This window comes from Triticum aestivum, chromosome 4A (genome assembly GCF_018294505.1).
Source record: "Triticum aestivum cultivar Chinese Spring chromosome 4A, IWGSC CS RefSeq v2.1, whole genome shotgun sequence".
Classification (NCBI taxonomy): Eukaryota; Viridiplantae; Streptophyta; class Magnoliopsida; order Poales; family Poaceae; genus Triticum; species Triticum aestivum.
The window spans coordinates 11,113,493-11,118,968 of NC_057803.1; positions in this window are offsets into that span (position 1 = coordinate 11,113,493).

The following is a 5,476-nucleotide window of genomic DNA, read 5'->3' on the forward strand; positions in this document are numbered from 1 at the left end:
TAATGTCAACAATAATAGTTCATGAAGACTCACATCCAATTAGCTATATATATCAGGATCTTTCCAACACATTGTGCTTGCCAAAGGATAAAATGTAAAAAGGAAAGGTGAAGATCACCATGACTCTTATGTAAGGTAGAAGCTAAAGGTAAAAGATAGGCCTTTCTCAGAGGGAAACAGAGGTTGTCATGCGCTTTTATGGTTGGATGCATGAAATCTTAATGCAAAAGAACGTCACTTTATATTGCCACTTGTGATATGGACCTTTATTATGAAGTCCGTCGCTTTTATTTCTTCCATATCAGAAGATTGTATAAAGCTTATTTTCTCCGCACTAATAAGCCATACATATTTAGAGATCAATTTCTTTTTATTGCTTGCACCGATGACAACTTACTTGAAGGATCTTACTCAATCCATAGGTAGATATGGTGGACTCTCATGGCAAAACTGGGTTTAGGGATATTTGGAAGCACAAGTAGTATCTCTACTTGGTGCAAAGAAATTGGCTAGCATGAGAAGGAAAGGCAAGCTCAACATGTTGGATGATCCATGACAATATAATTTATCTCAGATGGAAGAAAACGTAATCCATTACGTTGTCTTCCTTGTCCATCGTCAACTCTTAGCATGTCATACTTTAATGAGTGCTCACGATCATAAAAGATGTCCAAGATAGTATATTTATATGTGAACCTCTCTTTCTTTATCACTTCCTATTAATTGCAATGATGACCAAAACTATGTTTGTCAACTCTCAACAACTTTTATTCATCATACTCTTTATATGCGAGCTCATTACTCTCCATAAGATCCATATGATCTCTTTGTTTCTTTTTTTATCTTTTATTTTATTTAATTCCCTCAAGATCATAATAAAATAATCAAGCCCTTGACTCAACACTAATCTTTATTATATAGCTCACGGACTCGATTACATAGAGGGATCATAAAGCAGAAACTCACAACTAGATCATACTAAAACTTTATTCTACTGGATCAAGATATTACTAAAAGGATCGAACTAAGAAAAACGGTAAAGATAAAAGTGATGGTGATACGATACAGGGGCACTCCCCCAAGCTTGGCAGTTGCCAAGGGGAGTGCCCACACCCGTGTGATTATGTCTCCTTCTTCGGGGGTGGTGATGTGATATTCTTGGCGATGATGCCCCTCAGGATACAATTCTCTTCCTCGAGCTTATTGACTTGCTGTTTGAGGTTCATTATTTCCTTACGGAGCTTGCCAGTGATGGCTAAAGCTCCCTTCACCCAAGGATGTTTCATAGCTGCGGGAGAACAAGTAACACTCCTTTTCATATTTTCATAAGAAAGAAATCTAACATTGGAAGGGATAACCGAGTTTGGAATAGCTGAGCTATGTGGTTCCCCCATCATGAATCCTGCCCGGAAACGAGAAGTAACTGCTTGATCCTCCTCCATGGCATCTATCCTTTTCAAGTCAGCTTCCATCTGTTCCTCCGTTGAGGGCCCAAAGTGATAGGCATCGCTGTTTGCCCCTGGACCTGGTGTCAGATGAGACAGTCGACTCTCCCCGACTAACTCTTGAGAAGATATCTTGCTCTAATCTGTGGCAGAAATAGCTTGAAATAAAGATAGGAGATATTTGCGTGATACGTGGTTAAAACCTTCAGGAGATTATATAGTGAATTTTTACCGACCAAAAGAAGTATCGTGCAAGAAAATGGAGTCCCGAGAGCGCACGAGGTGCCCATGAGGCAGGGGGGCGCACCCAGGGAGGTAGGACGCGCCTCCCACCCTCGTGGGAGCCTCGTGTCATTTCCGGACTGCTTCTTATTTTTCTATTTTTCTAAATATTCCAAAACGAAGAAATATTGTCATTAGAACTATTTTGGAGTCAGTTTACTTACCGTACCACGTACCTATTCCTTTTTGGAGTCTGAAACGTTCCGAAAAGTGCCCCTTATGTATTCCTCCGGGGTTATGGTTTCAATAATATTACTTCCAACATTTATAGGATTACTTGAGATATAATGTTTAATTCTTTAACCGTTCACCACCTTCGGATTTGTGCCTTCAAAATTGTTGATTTTTATGGCGCCGGAACGATAGACCTCCTCGATAACGTAAGGACCTTCCCATTTAGAGAGAAGTTTGCCTGCAAAAAATCTTAAAAGAGAGTTTTATAGCAATACATAATCACCTACATTGAACTCACACTTTTGTATCCTTTTATCATGCCATCTTTTAACCTTTTCTTTAAACAGCTTGGCATTTTCATAAGCCTGGGTTCTCCATTCATCACGTGACCTAATGTCAAATAACCTCTTATCACCGGCAAGTTTGAAATCATAATTGAGATCTTTAATGGCCCAATATGCCTTATGTTCTAGTTCGAGAGGTAAGTGACATGCTTTACCATAAACCATTTTATATGGAGACATACCCATAGGATTTTTATATGTAGTTCTATAGGCCCATAATGCATCATCAAGTTTCTTGGACCAATTCTTTCTAGATCTATTAACAATATATTGCAAAATTAATTTGAGCTCTCTGTTACTCAATTCTACTTGACCAGTAGACTGTGGGTGATAAGGAGATGCAATTCTATGATTAACGTCATACTTAGCAAGCATTTTACGAAAGGCACCATGAATAAAATGTGAAGCCCATCAGTCATTAAATATCTAGGGACTCCAAACCTTGGGCAAATAACTTCTTTAAGCATCTTAATAGAGGTGTTATGATCAGCACTACTAGTTGGAATAGCTTCTACCCACTTAGTAACGTAATCAACAGCAACTAAAATATGTGTATACCCATTAGAGGAAGGAAAAGGTCCCATATAATCAAAGCCCCAAACATCAAATGGTTCAATAACAAGTGAATAATTCATAGGCATTTCTTGACGTCTACTAATATTACCAATTCTTTGACATTCATCACAAGACAAGACAAACTTACGGGCATCCTTGAAGAGAGTAGGCCAATAAAAACCGAATTGCCATACCTTGTGTGCAGTTCTATCTCCAGCATGGTGTCCTCCATAAGCCTCGGAGTGACATTTGCGTAGGATTTGTTCCTGTTCATGCTCAGGTACACAACGTCTAATAATACCATCTACTCCTTCTTTATAAAGATGTGGGTCATCCCAAAAGTAATGTCTCAAATCATATAAGAACTTTTTCTTTTGCTGGTATGTGAAACTAGGTGGTATAAATTTTAGCAACAATATAATTAGCATAATTAGCATACCATGGAGCAGTTCGAGAAGCATTTATGATATTTAATTGTTCATCAAGAAAGCTATCATCAATAGGTAGTGGGTCATCAAGAACATTTTCTAACCTAGACAAGTTGCCTGCAACGGGGTTCTCAGCTCCCTTTCTATCAATAATATGCAAATCAAATTCTTGTAGCAAGAGAACCCATCTAATAAGTCTAGGTTTAGCATCTTTCTTTTCCATAAGGTATTTAATAGCAGCATGATCAGTGTGAACAGATACTTTAGAATCAACAATATAAGGTCTGAACTTATCACAAGCAAATACAACTGCTAAGAATTCCTTTTCAGTGGTAGCATAATTTCTCTGCACATTGTATAGAGTTTTACTAGCATATTGAATAACATTTAATTTCTTATCAACTCTTTGCCCTAGAACAGCACCTACATCATAATCACTAGCATCACACATAATTTCAAAGGGTAAATTCCAATCAGGTGGCTGAACAATAGGTGCAGAAATCAATGCTTTCTTAACTATTTCAAATGTTTCTACACAATCATCATCAAAGACAAAAGGAATATCTTTTTGTAATAGATTAGTCAGAGGCCGAGAAATTTTTGAGAAGTCCTTAATGAACCTCCTATAAAAACCGGGGTGACAGAGGAAGCTTCTTATACCTTTAATGTCTTTGGGACACGACATCTTTTCAATAGCATCAACTTTAGCTTTATCAACTTCAATACCTCTTTCTGAAATTTTATGCCCCAAGACAATACCTTCATTAACCATAAAGTGGCATTTCTCTCAATCAGAACAAGATTAGTTCTTCACATCTCTGCAAAACTCGATCAAGGTTTCTTAAGCTATCATCAAAAGAGGATCCATAAATGGAGAAATCATCCATGAATACCTCACATATCTTTTCACAAAAGTCAGAGAATATAGCCATCATGCATCTTTGAAAGGTAGCAGGTGCATTACATAAACCAAAAGGCATACGTCTATAAGCAAAAGTACCGAAAGGGCAAGTAAAAGTGGTCTTTGATTGGTCATCAGCTGACACAGGTATTTGAGAGAAGCCAGAGTAACCATCTAGAAAGCAAAAATGTGTATGTTTGGATAACCTTTTTAGCATTTGATCAATAAAAGGCAAAGGGTAATTATCTTTTTTAGTAGCCTTATTTAATTTGCGGAAGTCAATTACCATCCTATAACCCGTAATAATTCTTTGCGGGATCAATTCATCTTTATCATTAGGAACAATAGTAATACCTCCCTTCTTAGGGACACAATGGACAGGACTTACCCACTCACTATCAGCAACGGGATAAAATTATACCTGCCTCAAGGAGCTTTAATATTTCCTTTCTTACTACTTCTTTCATCTTAGGATTCAACCGTCATTGGTGATCAATAACTGGTTTGGCGTATTCCTCCAAATTTATTTTGTGTTGACATAGAGTGGGACTAATGCCCTTAAGATCATCAAGAGTATATCCAATAGCAGCACGATGCTTCTTTAGAGTTTTCAATAATTTCTCTTCCTCCTTCTCTGAAAGGTTAGCACTAATAATAACAGGATATATTTTCTTTTCATCAAGATAAGCATATTTAAGAGTATCAGGTAATGGTTTAAGCTCAAACACGGGATCACCCTTGGGTGGAGGAGGATCCCCTAGGATTTCAATAGACAAATTGTGTTTCAAAATAGGTCCCTGTTTAAAGAATACTTCATCTATTTCCCTTCTTTCATTCATGAACATATCATTTTCATGGTCTAGCAATATTGTTCTAATGGATCAGTAGGAGGTACGGCAATAGAAGCAAGACCAATAATTTCATATTTACTAGGCAATTCTTTATCATGGGGTTGTCTATGAAATTAAGAAAAATAAAACTCATGAGACATATCCCCTAAACCAACATAAACAATATCCTTATTGTAGTCTATCTTAGCATTGACAGTATTCAAGAAGGGTCTACCAAATATAATGGGACAAAAGCTATCTTGAGGGGAACCAAGAATAAGAAAATCATCAGGGTATTTAACCTTCCCATACAAGACTTCAACGTCTCTAACAATCCCAATTGGTGAAATAGTATCTCTATTAGCAAACTTAATGGTAACATCAATACCTTCTATCTCAGCTGGTCCAATATCATGCATAATTTCTTTGTATAAGGAAATAGGTATTGCACTAGCACTAGCACCCATATCACACAAGCCATGATAACAATGATCTCCTATTTTAATAGAAATAACAG